The 19,994-nt window shown below is 37.5% G+C and overlaps 1 protein-coding gene across 2 annotated transcripts in view; it reads right to left on the bottom strand.

The window, feature by feature from the left end:
• LOC135472817 (ceramide glucosyltransferase-B-like) overlaps positions 1-19,504 on the bottom strand; it is a 40,153-nt gene extending 20,649 nt beyond the window's left edge. For both annotated transcript variants that reach the window (XM_064752500.1, XM_064752501.1), the window contains exon 1: positions 19,388-19,504. The gene's annotated coding sequence lies outside the window, so the exon portion shown is untranslated. The remainder of the gene's footprint in view (positions 1-19,387) is intronic.
• Between the last annotated feature and the right edge of the window lie 490 nt (positions 19,505-19,994).

Below are 19,994 nucleotides of genomic sequence, written 5' to 3'. Positions count from 1 at the left end.
AAGCAACGACGTGTACTGGGTAGTCATGTAGCTCGATTGAAAAAACACAAGAGAAAATGCTGTAGGGAAATGGGAATTCAGGGTGTATACACATGTATAAATTCAGGCAAAGGGTAACCCATCTGTCCAGTCCTGTTGAAAGGAAAAGCATGACACAAACAGCATACATGTACTCATGTTCTCTTTTGAGGAGACTTGTCTACAGGGGAAGTAACTCAATAGGTATTGAAAGCTAACTGACACGCCTTGTCCTCCACTCCCCACACATCTGGGTCATCACGCATGAATACATGTAGTGTACCTCTAGTGAGACTTCACAGCAAAGACTCCCTCTTCCCTGGTGCAGGGTGTTAATCATGCTTGAACCTGTGATGATCAGTCATCCAGCCCTACCTCTGGCCTTCATATAATGGCCTAATAAGCTCTACAAATTCATCTCTTCACAGTTAAAACAAAGTACAGGTATTGTACTATGCACAAGTCCATGATAATAGGATGTATTCAGAACAAGTAAATAGATGCTGCCTGTGTTAGCTGTGTTTCAAACCACAGGTGGAGAATACCTGTTCACCTACATGTATTAGGGTGACTGCCGCACTGTATGATGCAGATTGAAGCCTACACAGTCCTGGTACGCAGACTTTATTCTGTAATTCTCTATGCTGACATCAAAATCAATATATTATTAAACTAGTTCGAAGCACTGCCATTTAATGTACATACACAAATATGTATTAAGAAAAAGATGTGACACTTGTTGTAATCTGCACAACACATATATGTACATGTAGCCTCTTGGGGTGCTGGCGGATATTTGTATGAGTGTTCATATTGCACCTGTACACAATTGCCGTCAATGAAGTGCATGTACATTAAGTCAGTGTTGTGCATAGACATGATTCTAGAATGACCTGTCAGAACTCAACCACTTGACTATCTGAGCCATCCCTTAATCTGTCACATGTAACAGAATACCTTTAGCCTTAACCGCATAAATAATATATATGCCCGGTTCAGAAATAACTGTATCCTAAGGCAGGTAATATAGATCTATACAGTTGTGGGTCTTTGCATCACATGGTACATTCATTATAAATGGCCTTAAAAACAACAGTCCATACTACAGAGAGAGAAGCAAGTTGCAAACATGGCATGAACGAAACGTTATAAAGCTAAAATATCAGGATTTTCTCCACTCACAAAAGTAACATTTCACACATTTAGACATCATTTTATTATTACACCTTGGTACTACATGACCAAATGCCATGTCATCAAAAAGGATACATTTTGTTTCATGACTTTCCAATCTGAGCTCAAGAGGATGACTTCCAAATACATGTACACAGGTAGTAAATTTTGACATGTATTCCTATGCAACATACCAGACGTCCCTTCATATACATGTACACATACAAAAAGTCTTCATAGGCATATATATATATATATATATATATATATATATATATATATATAAACTTAACTTGTTCAGATACACAAAATCATGATAATGTCAAAATATTGATAACGTATTGTACATACTGTTCTGGTATAATGAATATCATAAATATCATTCTCATGAAAGATGGAGTCAATTATTTATTTTATCACTTTTCTACAAACTGCCCTCTGTTTTCAAGTACTTCTAGGCCCGAAAAAGTTACGTGCGCTTTGAATTTTCAAGGCTTTGAATTTTCAAGGCTTTGAATGCCCCTAACAAAAAGCGTCAACTAAATGTCACAGCAAGACCATGTTTCTGAGAGTGTTCAACATCTATATTTTCATGTTGGCAACATAACATGGTGTACAGGTATGCACATCTTCTGAACCTAATACTAATACACGCAGTTGCTTTGGATTTCACCAATGTACAACAACAACAAAAATTTGTTAGCTGCCTAATGTTGTAACATTTTCTGAAGTATTAAACAATCCTGTATGTACAGGAGACTTGCCACATGCAGATGATCATATACTCTAATTTAATCTCCCAGTGGTTAGCTAAAGTTCCTGATTTGAGTATATATATATATATATATATATATATATATATATAAGGACTCAATTAATCCATCTGATTTACTGGGAGCATAAGAGTTCCCTGCCCTTCACTAATGACCCACAAGGCTGCTTCCATTTAATTCGCAAAGCCTGAAATATGAACAAGCTTATCAAGTGCTTGAAATTTGCATTTGCTTGGGAATTTTTACACCATTACTTTTATATGCAGGACAATTCTGATAAAGGTAAATGCAGGTATTCTTTTCTCTTCTTTTTAGTTTTATTAACCTCATTAACTACATGTACATGTAATTACTTGTAATGCATACATTATCATCAGAATATGATTCAAAGCATTAATTAGCAATTCCCATAACCAGTACAGATCAAAATTTTGCCATAATTGTAATTTCAACTGAACTACAGCGATTTCTAATCTTTAACTTGCACCTTGTATACCAAAATGCTTGTAATTTATGATCAGTTCAGTATGTACACATACATGTATAAATTAAATATTATATGTCTGTTCTTCTAGTGGCACATTTACAAATGCACAATGTATGAATTATAAAAGCCACTACTTTCCTTAGATTTCGGGCCTGTTTTCACCATGCAAACTGTTGATGAAAATCTACAACCTGATTGGTAATGCTCTATGAGCCTTACTACCTGAAAGGACACCTCTCTCATGCTCCAGTCAACTGTAACTCTGAAGTCTCCAACATTTGTATCCATTACCCCAACTTTTAAGCGTCATGGATGACTTGCTTGACAGACAATGGTACTCATGTGATCTGAGGGAAGGCTATACATGTAGCTATAAACATAATTATACGCTGACATAAATGTATGAGTTATCAGGATGAATACTAGGACTTGTAGAACCACTTAGTACGACTATAGGAAAAGTGCTACCTACTGACCACTACCTTTGATTGATATTAAAACATTAATTGGCTGGTCATAATACCATCTGTTTTGAGCTCCTGACCCTTGATAACTTCTGTAAGCATAAATTTCACGTCCAAACAAATAAATAAATAAAAAAGCAACAGCAACAGTAGTTCAAGGACATGACCTGATAGTACATTAGTTGCACGTCCAGTTGCACCTGCTGATTGCAGCCCTGGATTTGGGTGAAAAGCTTTTATTTGGGGATTTACGATTAGGGAGTCATACACATACAGTATGCTATAAGGTAAATGTATGGTTGGGGGCACTGTATAACAGTATTAGAGAATCATTCCACACTATATCCATTATCCAAAGTTCTGGGCTTAAGTGAATCAACTTTGTATTTTGATCTCAACAAATAATTTCAGCCTGGTGAATTATATGTACGACATTATTGACTGACAAATATATTGTACATGCATTTCAAATATTTGTTTCCACTGCCACAAGTTAACTAGTCCATGAGGAATTATTATCATGGAAAAACAGAACTATTATTATTATGTAAATGTGGGGAAAATAAGGCCATAAGGGTCATAAAAAGGTCACAGTATAAAGTCAGTGAGTACCTGTGATATTAAGGAATGCATGCATATCTGAATCATCACTCGTGGTCAGAAAGTATGCAGCAGGTACTGTATCTATCCTGCTCAGTATTAACAATTAACAGATCTAGAGGAATGTGGGATGCACTGTACCACAACAGAGAGCTTGGCCATGCAGTTTTCATGCTTGACTATCATCTTACAGCTGACAGCTATTAAGTAACAAGTATTTTTGTTTGTAAACATGGGTGCCTGTGGCTATGGGCCCACACTAGGTTAAACAACAGCACAACCTAACACAATCAATATCAATAAATTCTGATCACAAGGCCTAAATTGGAGTGTTTCACAGAGATGACTAGCTAGCTTCAAGGGAGGAAAAAAAAAGAGTGAAATCAATACCTGAGAAATGGCATCGCCAAGTTATACTCCAGTCCAAAGGGTAATTCAAAGGAGAAGAAAACTTAAACACATGACAATATGGGCTGAAAAGAGCACATTTTTCTTGTATCTGGTGGTGCCTGCTGCATAATTTTGCGATTTTTCCTCGCCATACACATAAAGTCTGAAAACACCAAAGCTGGCATAAACGCTGAGTCCATCTCGCCCTGCATCTTTAACACCCTGTAATTTATGCTGTGAGTGTGTCATCAAAACTGCCGGCTTCTTTGCGTAAACTCAGAACCTACATGTATGTCCAATATTCTGGTTTCCCAATCGTCAAGCAAAAACGAACTGTACTATTCTCTACCTTCTGGGAAGTTCGTACTGGCAATGTAGGAACTGCACTTCAGAGGTTTCCAGCAGCAGTTCTCCTTGTTACACAGAAGACTTCAGGATTAGTTCTTAGGCAAAATGGAGTCACCCACAGCGGAGTTTGGCGCTGACTTTATTTATAATTTATCATCTTGATGTACATGTTAGAATTTTTTTATGGCATCACCTGCGAGGAAATGCATACTCATTTCATGGTATTTGTTTGTAATTTAAGTTGTCTTCTCTTTAACAACATCATTTTCCCACAATCAGCTCAAGGAATCAGAGCATGCGAAGCGCCTAAGCATGTAAAGTTGTCACTGGACTACAGCCGGGTTATCAGAATAACCACAAAGGCTGTTTCTAGTCCTCGCTGAGAAAAATCTTAATCAAATCTATACTCTGACCTTCATATATTTGAACATCATCAAATGGACAAATATAAACAAAAATTTAAGATACAGGAAGTTCCACTGCACATTGTAGAATTAGACAATTGTGAATGAAAATTGCAATTCAATGCTTCCAGCTGGGAAGCCTGAATAAAGGGGGGTAAAAAGGACAAATGGAAATGCACAACTTGAGTGTCAATGTGACCTGCATGTCATGCATGTACATGCACACTGAACTGTTAAGGAAACACCCATACACATGAATATAATAATACACGCATGTAAATTACATGTACTATTACTTTCATGTTATTCCCAGATGTTTGCCTTTCTTCGTGTTATTCCCAGGTGTGTATTTATTTTAAAAATAGTTTACCGGCGCATGTACATGTGCCTCAATACACAGATAAATGGTAGACTCTCACCATAATGCTGGCCACCATCATATACATGTACATGTAAGTAGTTCTCGAGTAAAACACCAATGGAATCAATACATTAATCACATGCACAATAGCCTACGTGTAGTTCGGTTTATATAATTAACGCTCAGGAGTATACAGTATCTTATCCAATAACTCATATGTGTTTAATGTTGTACATAAATGTGCAAAAATGTCTTTCTACAAGCTAACAGTTAGCATATTGTAAATACATGTAAGTTTTGCATGGTCAAATTTACAGATAGCACAATGGATAAGATTATATGCACTACATCAGTTCTTGTGTAAATGCGTGTAACATATTGCCCCTGTTCATCTGAAACGAATAGCCGCACAATGCTTTATATGCTAGTAAAAAAAAATGGACCAAAGAGTGATATTGCAATGTTATTTTTTAGACAGATAACTGAAAGTAACTTAATAAATAAGTTATTTATGATGACAGGGTCTAAGGAAAAGACGGTGCATATACATGTAATTAAAGCCATTGTCAGCAGAAAATACACAAGATTTGCTGTACATTTGTAATAACTTGTTATGCATGTGATAAACATGCAAGTTCAACCAGAAGACATCCAAGTCTTCGAGTCAGTAAAATTTTCAGTAAGTAAAATTTTCAGTGGGATGTTCATTTTTCACCTCATCTGGCTTGAATGTACATATACTTCACACTCCACATCCATGTCATCAGGATAAAATATGCTTTTTTCACAACAATTTATGGAGATTCTGGAAGTCTGGAAGACGGGGACGTGCACTGTACACAGATGCATTGCACATACATATAACCACCCACAATGAGCAAAACCCACAAATACCAGTTAGCCAGACAAGTATAGATACAGAAAGCTATCCATAACCAGTGCTGATGCAGAATCTATTTTGAAGTAATAGATGTACACTGAGCATACATGTAGACATGCATGTGTAAAGTCCTTGCGTGTACACTTTAGTAAAGACAATTTTTTCCTGCATGTTGTTGATATCTACATAAACTCACCTGAAAACTCATTTCCATCAATTTTTTTCTGCTCGAAGATATATGTAGATTGCATGTTTGGCTGAAATGAAAAGATTACATTTTTTTTCCTGTTTGAAATGAGAGTTACTAATCAGGTCCAGCGAATTACATGAAATCCTGAACACACCTATTAAACAAGGCTTAGGTATGATGATGTTCACATGCACATGTATGGCCTCCTCGCCAGTTTCTCATTAATGTCTCTACAGTCATATCCTAAGCAGACCTCTGATTTCCCTACAGAGTTACCGGTGATGGGGTTTCATCTGGGGTGATTTGCCTGTCTGATGTCAGCAAATTGGCCCCACATGAGGACACACGAGATTTCCACCTCCTATAAAGGTGTCTTAGAAACATGATGCTTCCTGTTACAGTCATCAAAATGGAACAGAGAGAGAAGTACACATTGACAGTGACAAATTTCTGGACACAATGACATAATCACCCAATGTAACACTTCTACTACAGCTCTCCTAGCAGATGCCAATGACTGTCACAAAAAGATCTGTAGGCAAGAAGTGAGGGCCTCAGGTCCTAGGTTTCAATCCCTGAGCAAATCTCTACTATTCACAGCCGAATTCCGCAACCTTTTCGCATATGACAGACCAGCTTTCAATGCACATTTATGCGCCTTTTTAATTTGATTGGACTGAGTAATTTCAGCCTTGCACACAAAAAGTATAATTTTACAGGTCAATGGAGAATAATATTCTGTTTGTTAAACTGAATGTTTTCAGTAAAAAACAAAATTTAACAACAGAAATAACTATACTCAATTTAGTTGCTGGTCACTGAATATTGCAAAAAGAAGTGAGAAAACTGAATTCGAAGGTTATCTTTCTAAAGTAAATTAGAAACGTTTCCAAGGCAATTGGCCATCACAGCAATGTACATGGTCTAATTTCCATTACCTAGCCGCGGCACATCCGTTACTGAGGTTCTTAACGATAAACTAAGTCACTATATATCAAACAGAGACAGTGTCTTGGCTTCCATTTGTTGTCAAAGTAACATGGACGGTTTTACTTATTCAGTTAAAAACAAAGCAGGGTTAAAACACAGATAATCTAAAAGTATGCGGAAGTGACATCACAGATGGCACTGTCTGTAGTAGTTCCCACATTATGTACATGCATGCTTTTGTCTGTCAGCGGTAACATTTAGCTCTGTGTCAGGTAAACATATAAGAGTCAAATCAGCAATCGCTTAGGGAGAAAAAGTAAGGCAAGAAATCTATCAAAACAAAGATCAAAGATACATTTCCACCACTTTATTGAATAAACAAACTCACTTTATAGGAAGCCTAATGAAATGCGGCTGCCCCTAAAATTGGGTAAAAAATAAATACAGAACTGAGATGGTTAAGCTGAATAAAATGGAATTTTCTCAGGGAAAATAAAGCAGAAAAAGTATGCTTAATAGAGAACTGCAGTACTGAATACAGTACTGAATACACAGTATTTAAAGATGAAAAGAAAACCTGTTAAACAAAAATGTTCTTTATATGCTAGTATTAGGCTTGAATCAGCGAAAATAAAGACATCTTATTTTTTTCAACATCAGTTAATTTGCTTTATTAACTGCATTCACCATGTACTACATTTCAAGCTGTAAAATGGATGTCTTTATTAATTGTATTTCCATGTACTACATTTCAAGCTGTAAAATGGATGTTATATCAGAAATATATGATGGCAACGTAAAATTTAGCTTGGTTTGTAAAATATATTTTAACTTTATATGGACTCCAAAGTGGTCACTAAAAAAAGAAAAAAAACACGCTAAACTTTTAACTTTTGCTTTGTAAAATTTAGACTTCCATGAATCCCTGGTTATGTAAACTAACCGTCAGAGTTTCAAGCACCTGCCTGATATTTGCATGGATCGTGCACATGTACATGTACATGTATGATCATGGATCACTGTCTTTGTTACCATTATGAGATAACATTATGAATTTGTATTAAGTTAATATAGGATACAATTAAGTTCTTGACCTGTGTTAATTGGCAAAAGGTGACACAATCATAAATGATTTACGCAGGACAAAGCCGCTAAATACAAATGGGGATGTCTGTGTGTCTTCAATAACTTAATGCATGTATGCCATCTTGTTGATAATGTACGAATTATACACAGTATAGACAGTGAAATTGTATAATTTCAAACTAATTTAATGTCTTCTATTTCTAAAGTCTATAAAAACTGGGCCAAAAAGCCCTTTAAAGGACAAGACAGCACCTGGCTACAATATATTTCAATCGAAAGCAGAAAGTATCATACTTTATTATTGTAATTGGATTTCAACAAAATGACAATACTGCCTAAATGGTTGGGTGAATCAAGGCAGCCATCTTGAGACTTTTATCCAATCAAACATGTTGCTATCAGATTGCACGGCCTATGCTGTGACGTAGCCTTTATGCATTCACTCTATGAAGTGACATATAACTCAGACCTACTGAACTAAACATCACTTTGAGATCGTTTACAATCTATTTATGTGTAGCCGAACAGACATTTCACGCAGTATTGTGGGCAAACTCATTGATATACAAACTGTGTAATATTCAAAGACAGTATCACCAATTATGTCAGACAGCAGCATACCATCTCTGACCAAAGCATCTAACCAGGAGACCTCAGGCCTACTTAGACACTCTGTTCAAATTATACAAATACATTTTTTGTTGTTTATGTGAGAGTTTAGTCAGCATGCAATTGCTAAATAATAAATATCAGAGTCAGTGAAATATTCAATAGGGATGCTGAACATTTATGGGAATGAGAAGGCGGCATCTCATCGGACAACGCTTGAAATTAAACCTTAGGATATATTTTTTCTCTGAATTTATTAGAACTCAAGAATTTAAATTTTGCCCTTTGTCTATCTCACACATAAGGATGTTTTCTTCTGCTTTCTCTTATAAAATACAGTAAAATTATCGAAACATTCTATATAAGCCGAGGTGCTATCTCTCACATCCCCGATAACTGGGTCAGCACTGCCGCCGTGCATCTGTAGACTGCTTGTGAACTGTATAAACGATACAGTAGGCCTACTGCATGAACAGTTCAAGCAGTGAAAGAAATATCCTTCCAGTATGTCCAATTTCCGAGAAACCAATTTATCCCTTGGTCCCTCGTTGCCGAAGTCCGCAACTTTGGTTTGCAATAGGCTATAGCTTTGACTATTACAAGTATATGGGGAATACTTTCGATGTTAAAGAGCTAGAGTAAACATGACTTCACCTTAGCGTCGATAAAGGAAATGCACAGAAGCTGTGGCATGAGGAAGTTTCACCGAGCTATTACTATGTGTAACAAATGTAAAAGCATATTTAATACATGTTTAAGATACTTTGAATGGTAGTCTTTCAGTGGACATAAATATTAATAAGGTGCTGTCTTTCACTTTAAACTTTTGTGTGTTTTTTATCCATCCAGAAACATTCACAAAGTTGACACAGAAGTCATACAAAGATGACACAGAAGTTTTCAAAACATCATCGTTGTAGTACATTATTTATCAATAACATAAAGAACTAAAAATGGATCTCCGAATAGCAGATCCTAGGCCGGGATCCCGGATCGGATCGATGACGTTTTCCCCAACCAATAATACACGGCCCTTGTAACAGCAAGTTTATGTAAATGTGCCGAATGTGGTAAATCTGCTTTAGGACATTCTTTGAAAACCTGCATGTCCTGTGTTTGTTGACACAGATCAAAAAGTTTTAGCACACACAGACTACATGTGTAACGCTTTGCACTCAGTGATTTTCAGCTTTACAGCTGTAACGGTTTTCTCTCACCAGACCTCCAAATATGGTGAAAAATTGTGCTTTTTCGCGTTTTCATCACCATTTGCGGCACAACTGTACGTCGCCATCAAGAAATAAGTTCAGATTCATGATCAGGACGTCAAACTACATCTGGTACCATGCTTACAATGTTCTTGTGTTTATCATATAACATGGGGACGTCAAAGTGCCAAACACAGCCAATCGGCCTTTGGACAATTTTTCAAGCCCTGCAACTCCCACAACTTTCATGTCTCAATCCACGACCTGCCATGAATAGACTCACTGTTCTACTGATATCTAGGTCGTTGTTAGAAAGTCAACACCTGGACCATGGCACATGGCAATGTCTGTCAATCATCCTGGCCTGGTTAGCGTGTAGTAAAGAAGACAAGGCCTGCACAAAACAAAGCTAACTTTTACAGGTCCACGTCGTTTGCTGTTGTAGTTAGATCTCTATGCCATCTAATAGAGTACTGTATAGCTGAATGTCGCTGAGAACAACTGACATTTCAGAACTTTTTGTGACTTCACAACTTCGACCAATGGCAAGCTTCCAGAGTTTTGATCGCAAGTCAATCATTTTTGCAAACTTTTAAGAACTCGTGACCTTCTAGCTGCATGTCAAATTTGAAAAGAATCGGTTCAGTGGTTCTTGAGAAGAAGATTTTTAAAGGTTTTACACAAAATTCAATATGGTGGCTGAACCACGTGACATAGCAAAAAAATGGAGAATTTGTCCCGAGATATTTACCGCCAGAATATATGAGCAAAATTTGGGACTTCTATGTTGAACGGTGTAGAAGTTTCCTTGCTAACAAAGTCGATGAAAAAAAAAAAAAATATAATAATAATAAGAACTAGAATGGATCTGCGAATAGCAGATCCTAGGCCGGGATCCCGGATCGGATCGATGACCTTTTCCCTTATTTGTCCTTTGAATGGTGACACAGATCGAAGATTTTCAGCACACATAGAGTACGTGTGTAGCGCTTTCCACTGAGTGATGTTTAGGTTTACGGCTGTAACGGTTTTCTCTTACTACACCTCCACATATGTTGAAAAATTGCGCTTTTTCGCGTTTTGATTGCAATTGGCGGCAAAACTATACGTCGCCATCAAGAAATAAGTCCAGATTCATGATCAGGACGTCAAAGTACGTTGGGTACCATGCTTACAATGCCCGTGCCTTCATCGTGGTCACATATGCATTGAAAATGCATCATATAACATGGGGACGTCGAAGAGCCAAATACAGCAAATCGGCCTTTGGACAATATTTGAAGTACTGCAACTCCCACATTTATTGACACACTTTAATGATTTTCCGCATGCCTAGAGTACCCAAAAAGCCCTTTGTACTCAGTCATTTTCAGCTCCACCTCTGCAGCAGTTTTGTGTCACGTAACCTCCAAACATGGGCGAAAATTGCACTTTTTCGCACTTTCATGGCAACTGGCGACAAAACTGTGCGTCGGAGAAAGGAAAAAGCACCAAATTCGTCCTCAGAACATCCAACACGCGTAGCAGGATGCTTAAAATCTTGAAAGTGACAACATTTTCATCGCCTGACAAATTGCCAAACCTGGGATCGAACTCTGACATGACTAACACGCGACAGCGGTAAGAGAAAAGAAAGAAAGAAGGAAATTCATAGTGTGTACTTTTATGTCTCAATCCACGACCTGCCATGCACAGACTCACTGCTCTACTGATGTCTAGGCCGTTGTCCGAAAGTCCACACCTGGACCAGGGCACATGTCCATATCTGTCAATCACCCTGACCTGGTTAGCGTACAGTAAACAAGACATGGTCTGCGCAAAACAAAGTCAACTTTTACAGGCCCACGTCGTTTGCTGTTGTAGTTAGATCTCTATGCCATCTAATAGAGTACTGGAGTTAGATGGAAACTGGAATCAATGTCATCCTACAACTGTTTCGGGAGATCACGGACAGTGTAGGCGAAAGCATCAGGTCAAATACTACAAATCCAGTCCATTCCCCATCTAACTCCGTGTTAAAGCAATAGGATTCCCATCTTTTTCTAAACAAAAACGGTGAGCTCAAATCCGTTGACGAATGATCGAAAGAGCGTGTCTTCAACAACATTTTCATGCAGGTTGCACATTTCTAGCTGCCATGGTTCTCGATTAAAACGCCATTGAAATTACGTAATTTTTTTAGTTTTTTGCTAGTATCTCAAAAAGTTACACAGATATGCAAAAAATACAAGCACATTCGGAATCAGCAGCTCGAGATACATCAGAATACGTTGAGAACATTTGAACTTTGAGAACTTTTTGTGACGTCACAAATTCGACCAATGGCGAGCTTCCAGAGTTTTGACCGGAAGTGAACCATTTTCGCAAACTTTTAAGAACTCAAATTTGAAAACGATCGGTTCAGTGGTTCTTGAGAAGAAGATTTTTAAAGGTTTTACACAAAATCCAATATGGCGGCCGAACCACGTGACATAGCAAGAAAATGGAGAATTTGTCCGGAGATATTCACCGCCAAAAAATGTGTGCAAAATTTGGAACCTGTATGTTGAACGGTGAAAAAGTTTCCTTGATAACAAACTCTGTGAAAAAAAAATAATAATAATAAGAAAAAACAGAACGATTACAATAGGGATCCCATTCGGGAAGAACGGGATCCCTAATAAACAGAACGATTACAATAGGGATCCCGTTCGGGAGGAACAGGATCCCTAACAAAAACAAATTCATGCATTTGAGTGCACATGCATTTCACAGCTGAATTTTTTTAGACCAAGAGTTCAAAATCACTACAATCCTGTAATCAACACATGCTCTATCAGAAACATGTAAAACATTGTATGCATACATGTACACAGGAAACCTGTATATACATGTAATTATCAGTGAAAGAAATCCTTTGCAAACCTCTTAATGTTTACTTTCCAGTGTCATGACAATTATGTCCAGCTACTTGTAAACAGAAGTCCATGTACATACAGCTCTCATGTGAGGTGGAGATGGTGAAGTTGCCCTTAAGCACAGTATTTTTATATGCATATCATCATGTTACATGTATATGTATTTACTGATAATTAATTAATTTTGGTTGCTGTTAGAGCCTCAGGGAAGAACATGTCTTTAAGACCTCACAGAGTTAGGAAAAGAAAAAGAAGAAAACAAAACCAAATATTAAAAAAAAAAAAGGAACAGCCCGAATTCAATACAAGACTCAGATTATCTCCTTAGTCGCTAGGCTTCGGCCAGCCATTCGCCACATTAATATAATTTCTGTGAGGCGAAAGCAAATTGGCGTCCCTTCACCACAGTGGCGAAGGCAATGGATGCCTTTCAACTTCAGTTGTTAGGTTTAAAGTTCGTAAATTTACTCAAATTTAATGTTGGATCCAGAATCAAGAAGGAATATTTCACTTCAGTGTGAAAACAACAAACTTGGTTATAAAAACATGCAAAGATCATTTAAAATCGGAAATGTATGCCCTGCAGCAGGTGACGAAATTGGACCAGAGATAATTCAATTAGGATTCAGATTATGTAGGCAGGGAATTACACGTACTTTCAGTTTACGTTCCAACAAACAACATTTTGATGATGACCTGGGGTAGCTATGATACAATATGATCAGAAGCACATCTCATCCGGGATGGCAGAGTTCTCCACATATCAGTCAATACAAGCCATCCTTAGACTGAATTTTCGGGCTAGGTACTTGTGGTGTGCACGGTGTGTGGAGGTCAACCGTAGGAACCGAGGCCCTTAAAAATGGATGAGAATCAAAATATTCAACATTGAGGTGACCTTCACCGGTGGTTCCACCCCCTGCCCTTCTGAGGCCAGATTAGGTTCTGTGACTAATAATTTCACAACAAAACGCTGCATTTACATATATATATTTCCATATTTACACACTCATGTAAGAAACAGGAAACACTTAATTATATGATTGTGACATGTTTGAAAACCATACTCAAAAAACTTACTTGTATATGACAGCAGACAGGTTTACGAGGTGTGAAAACAGGCTGACTGGAGTAAACCACTGCTGGCTCTGTGCCAGGAATCAGACAAACCTCCTGACATCCAAGACACACCCCAATAGCACAAGGGAGGCTCGAACACATGACCTGGTTCTTTAAGGGTATGACAGCTCTTTAAATCTTCACAGCTGGTAAATAGGGTGCATGTATTAGTGTAGAAACATGGGATGGAGCAATGAGTAAGAGGTAATGGCATATACGTCATTACACGTATCTGATGTGCAACTTAATGAAGACAACATTTACTTTACCCTAATTCCTCAACCTTTTCACATATGAAAGAGTAACTTTTGATTTCGGAGACAAAACTGCATTGGTTGGATTGTCCAGTTTCAGGGCTTCACAAAAAGTATAACTTTATCAGTCAACAAAGGATAATGATTTCAGAATATGCTTGAATAAACACCAGGGAAACATGCGAAATGGTTGAAGAATTACAGCAGTTGTCCATACATGTATTTTAGTGTTAAAATCAATACCAAACAGTGTGCGCTGTACAGCATTCAAGTGTACATGTACGTGTAGAAAGTATTGATTGTATATATGATTAGGAAAGGTCACATAGATGTAGCAGGAAATCTTTAATGTCCCTAGGTATATTAGCAAGCCAACTACTAGTTCTTTCTTCTCATCGACCAGCAGCAAATGTTCCCAGTGTTATAACATCAAAGTTGGATTCCAATTGACGTTGACATCCACAGGTCACAATTCCAGGAGTTCAAGTTAGTATGACAGTCTATACATATATTTGGTATCCTACCACCTTTGAAGTGCAGTCTAATGAGACTGATGATGGATACAACAGGTACTCTTAAAGAGAAATATGACTTAATGACAGTCCCACAAGAGCATTTACAACTGGATGAGTACAGTAACTGGAAAGTGAGTTTATGACGGTCTGTGATGCTTCCTAACAAATTGAACAATGTAGCTGGAAATTCATGTATAGCTGATTTCATTAATTATTTGTGCACCGACTGCAGTAGACATAATGGTGGCCACTGTAATGTTCTCTGGGGGTGTATTGTCAGCTGGGTCTCATCACACAGATTATGATTCATAAACAGGCCAATAGGAACAACATAAATCATGATAGACACACAAGCATCTGTTCATGCAACCTGAAATCTGTGAAGATATCAATTATCTCTCTGTCTACACAGTAACACAACTAGAAACTATCTGCCAGATGACAACTGTGCCTGGGTCAATCACCAAGCAGTCATTTCAGTCAAAAGACAATGTTTTTATGTTTAATCTAAAGGTGCAGGTTACAATATGCATTGCTATGCCCAAGTGTAAATACCCAAGACAGCTCTGTAAAATAACACCATCACCATCGCCAGTTGTCTTACATGTGCCTTTATACAACACAGTAGGGCAAATCAATCCGGTTTTGACAGATTATACAACCATAACAATAAAGTTAATTACCCAAATTTGGAAGCCTCTCAGTGTCTATAGAATCATTTAATTCAATCGATTTTGATGAAAGAAAGTGTAGATGTTCTAAAAAAATTCAGATAATCCATAAGCAGCAACCAATGTTAAAAAGTAGGCAACTAACCTCAATTGGCCTCAACGAGTCACATCTGACACAATAATGTCAAGTTATTTCCTTTAAAACAGATCTGAACATGTAAAATAGAAGAACTAATTAGTATCAAGATGTCTAAAGATATTATAAATGTCCTTTCATGCAATCATAAACTTCTAAAAATATGTGTAGAATTTTGTCTACATATTAATACAGTAACCCAAATGGTTGCTGTTACATATCAGGATGCATTGAACAGTAGTATCCAAACGTCACAAATCCAGATGTCTGACCGTGTGAATGTGACATTTTTCACTTACATTAAAATGCAATACACAGAGTTCATTAGTTACAATCACAAGATGGGGAAAGAGAGGACATGACATTGTCACGTTGAAAAATGTCAAATATATTTCAGTCTTCAACATCATGACTTTACACGCTGTTACAATGTTAAACATGGGCAAATTTACAATAGCTGCAACATCACACATGAAAATGCAATACAACACTCGTAAAGTGAAGGGCCCATAATGTACATGTACGTGGTTTGAAAGACTCACATAGAAGCCAACTAACACTCACAACGACTTTTCACGGAACTGCTTGTCACAGATAAGAAAAAAGGCAAACTAAGTTGTACAAAATGCAGGAGCTGGAAGACTAAGGGAAGCTATGCATGTACAATTACATGTAACTTATAATTCAAGGTGTTGATGAGTAAAGACAGTGAAGTGCAAATGCACATATGTACAGCAAGCCTATACATATATAGGCTTGCTATATAAATTGGAGGAGGACACGATTGGCAATTTTTTCAGCTACCCACATTATTAACCGTGTTACAATTTTATTTACATGGCTGTTTTGTGCTATACCAAAACACCTGGCCCTTTTCATAACACTGCTGGACATTGTCTTTGTCCTATAGCTTATTTCCAGGGTTGTATAGCATTTTGAAGTTTCCTGTTTTATGTGATAGTACTATATATCTGCAACAGCTGTTCAGGTATCTGCTTCCCGCTTCTCATACAGCGCTGGCTGCACATCTGATTTGGATTCATAGATCACACCGATCATTCAGAGCTCTCTACAGCCATGTGCTGCAGGTCAGATCAATACCCCGCCTGCCATTCAACCTGGTCAGACAATTACAGCAATCAATATTGATCAGCTGACTGTTATGGTTCCTTAGCAACCCATGTCGTTTACAGCCCGTCAGCCCCACATACATGTACATATGCTAAGACACTGCAGAAGCATGTGAAGTGTGCAGTTACTGCAAGCAGAAAAACATTAATTTTTTTAAACACTGAACATCACCCATCTTAACTGATCTGTGGCCGATTGCACAAAGCCATTTATTCGGGCTTTAGTCAAACTTTGAAATTCGAAGTTAAAGCTTACTTTTCGATTTTAGAAATCAAAATTTTGTCCATCTCATCAATAATATCCAAAAGACAAATGTATCCAAATTTCAACTAACAGTACCAAAATCTAATTGTGGAAGGTTTTAAAGTTTGACTGAAGTCAGAAATGGTTATGTGGAATCAGCCCATGTTCCTCAAGTTTAAGACTATGATAATCTACGCTTTGTAAAATATTTCAGCCAATACAGGTAAGTACAGTTTATCAGGCTTCACATCTTTTTCATTTTAATGCAACACTCTCTGGTATCTCATCCATTTCATGTATGACAGTGCTGCTTATGCAATTTCTGGAACTAGTTTTGATGACAAAACTCAAATTGTTAGGTTGGGCAATTTCCTGGCTTCATAAGAAGTATTACTTTATCAGTTTAACCAGAATAACACCCTCAGAATATGCTTGAAGAATATGCTAAAAGGTGGATGAATTATAATATTCCAATTAAAAAACAGTGCATAACACTTTCTTATTTTAAATACATCATTGAAACATGCATAAGATCAGCTGTATGTACATGTAATTTGATAACCAGGTCCTAACTGATTAATTGGCACTCTTATTCTAACAAGTTAGTCTGTTTTTGCACACAGGTCTCTTATTAGTGAACAGAAATTGAACTAGAACTGCATGTAGTTTAGCTGCTTTCAAGCAGTCTTGAAATGGTTTTCAACTTCTGTTTCAGCACAGAGCAGTTATGAAGTCAAAAAATGTGATCATCACGGTGTATCAGAAACACCCGGATGCTAACATATTAAGATACAGTTATAGCACATTCTGAGAAATTATGGACAGTAGTTAATTAGCAGGTAAAGACCATAAAATCGTCCCAAACCTGGGGATGGTCATGGGTTCCCCCCCCCCCCAACGGGCTCTGCGGCGTTTCCTCCCACCTTCATGCTGGCCGTCTTTGTAAGTGAAATATTCTTGAATACGAGGTAAATACCAAGCAAATAAATAAACAAACAAATTTGTCTTCTTACCCGCTAAGTCTACATTAAATGAATGGTCTTGAATTTCTTTTTCTAAAACAGGATGATGCTCTTAAAACACCTGTAGCAAGTAAACTGTTGATGGCACTTTAAAATACCCAAATTATTCTTTGTAGCACAAATTCAAGCAATATGTTCAAACTATCTAGTGATACAATGAATCAATATAAACATACATTTGCAATATGTGACAGTGGACTGGTCCACAAATAAACTGAAACACTGTACCGCTGCCCCATTCGCAACCTACCTTTATTTACAACATAAAATTAACTTTTTACAAAATTGATAGCAATTCTGCTGCTGATCAATATTCCTGAAAAATTGAAAAAAAAACAAAAACGCCTTACATCAGACATGTCTGGACACTAAATGTGACTACACATGCAGTAGTACAGTACACGCCCATGTACATATAACTGACATGATTGAATGCATTTCTCTACTGCAGGAAGATGTACACACAAACCTGTACAGCTATAAATTTAGAATTACACATCACATTTGTAAGGGCATTCGTAATGTAGGAATGTGAGAATTAATAGCAGGGTTCCAATTTCATTATCAAAAGACTGTACTCAAACCTGTAACAAGATACACACATGATCATGTGACTCAGATTAACAGTACAGACTGCATGTCGTCTGCATGTCTCTGTAATGTATAATTTCATCTAGGTTTTTATTGATTTATTTCTTTACTTGATTGGTGTTTTACGCCGTACTCAAGAATATTTCACTTCTGCGACATTATGGTGTGAGGAAAATGGGCAGAGCCCAAGCATGCCAAGGGAAACCCATGACCATCCGCAGATTGTCAGAATTTTCTGGCTAGAACTTGCAGCAGCCATTGTGATAAGTCTGACTGCTTGCTGCAGTTCTAGTCAGAAGTTGCTGCAGTTCTAGTCAGAAGTTGCTGCATTTCAAATTATTAACAGTTTCAGTGTGTATGATGCATGTGATGTAAGCAGACTGTACACACACAATGGCAGGTGTAAGTCAAACACGAAACTTCAAACAAAGGAGGTATCGAAGATTTCGTCCATCAAAATACAGCTCAAAATGGACTTACCTGGCAAAAACTAAATGTGGACAAGGAGAGAATGACTAGGTGCATGGATATAAGTGAAACAAGAAGATTAGGTTGCTAAGGTTTAAAGTCGTCCCGGCTCACAGGATGATTGGGGGTAAAGAGGATTTTTTTTTTAACCACTGTGTTCAGTTTAATTCAGCTGGTAACGATCATTACGCCAAGGCAAGTAAATTTCAGCCGTTCGTTCATACAAATTTCAACGTGGTCCGCTGTAGGTCAAAGACAATTTTCACATACTTCTGCTGTAAGGTCTGAACAGACTTCATCCACCAAACATACCTGCCTATATGTATTAAAAATCGACGCGAACCGTGAAACGTGTTAGACCCACCCTCTCCAATCTGTGTAAAAATACACTTAGAAGCTAAAATATAAGTAAAACTTACGTTTGGGGTAGTGAACTTCGGGCATGTCTTTTCAAGAAACATCTAGACTGGAAGGCAGTTACGGTTGTTGAGCAGAGCGTACACAGCGTCCTACGCGAATGCTATGAAGCCATATTTTTGAGCTAGTTGACGTCACATGACTATCCCGGTCAAAATACAATGGCTTAACGGTATTGGCTGAAATGCCAAGGTTAAAGGTGGGCTGGTAAACCCATACAACCACGTGCAAGTGAATCATGAGGTATAGTTAGATGTTGCCAGAGAACACGTTTAACATTTGTTTACAGTAAAATCTTCTACTCTAGTCTCTATAGATCCGGTAGCATCACTCATATACATACATTCTCGCGCCATATACAGTAGTTGTGACACAGCTCATGTAAGGAGTAAAAGTAGTCCTGGGATAATATTCTAAATGTTGAATTCTTTCCAAACCGAAACGGTAACGTGTCCTTCACAACGAGCATGAGATTTAGGTGTCATTCACATAGTGAGCAACTGATAAGTGCCGATGATCGATCAGTACCATGCTTTAATTGGCTTAAAACATATCTGGACAAATTGAAATACATGTGTTTGACTATGGGTGACTATATTTATTGTTAGC

This window comes from Liolophura sinensis, chromosome 8, assembly GCF_032854445.1.
Source record: "Liolophura sinensis isolate JHLJ2023 chromosome 8, CUHK_Ljap_v2, whole genome shotgun sequence".
NCBI classification, from domain to species: domain Eukaryota; kingdom Metazoa; phylum Mollusca; class Polyplacophora; order Chitonida; family Chitonidae; genus Liolophura; species Liolophura sinensis.
Note: the sequence above shows the minus strand (reverse complement) of the source record. Positions and strands in the feature narration are given on the sequence as shown.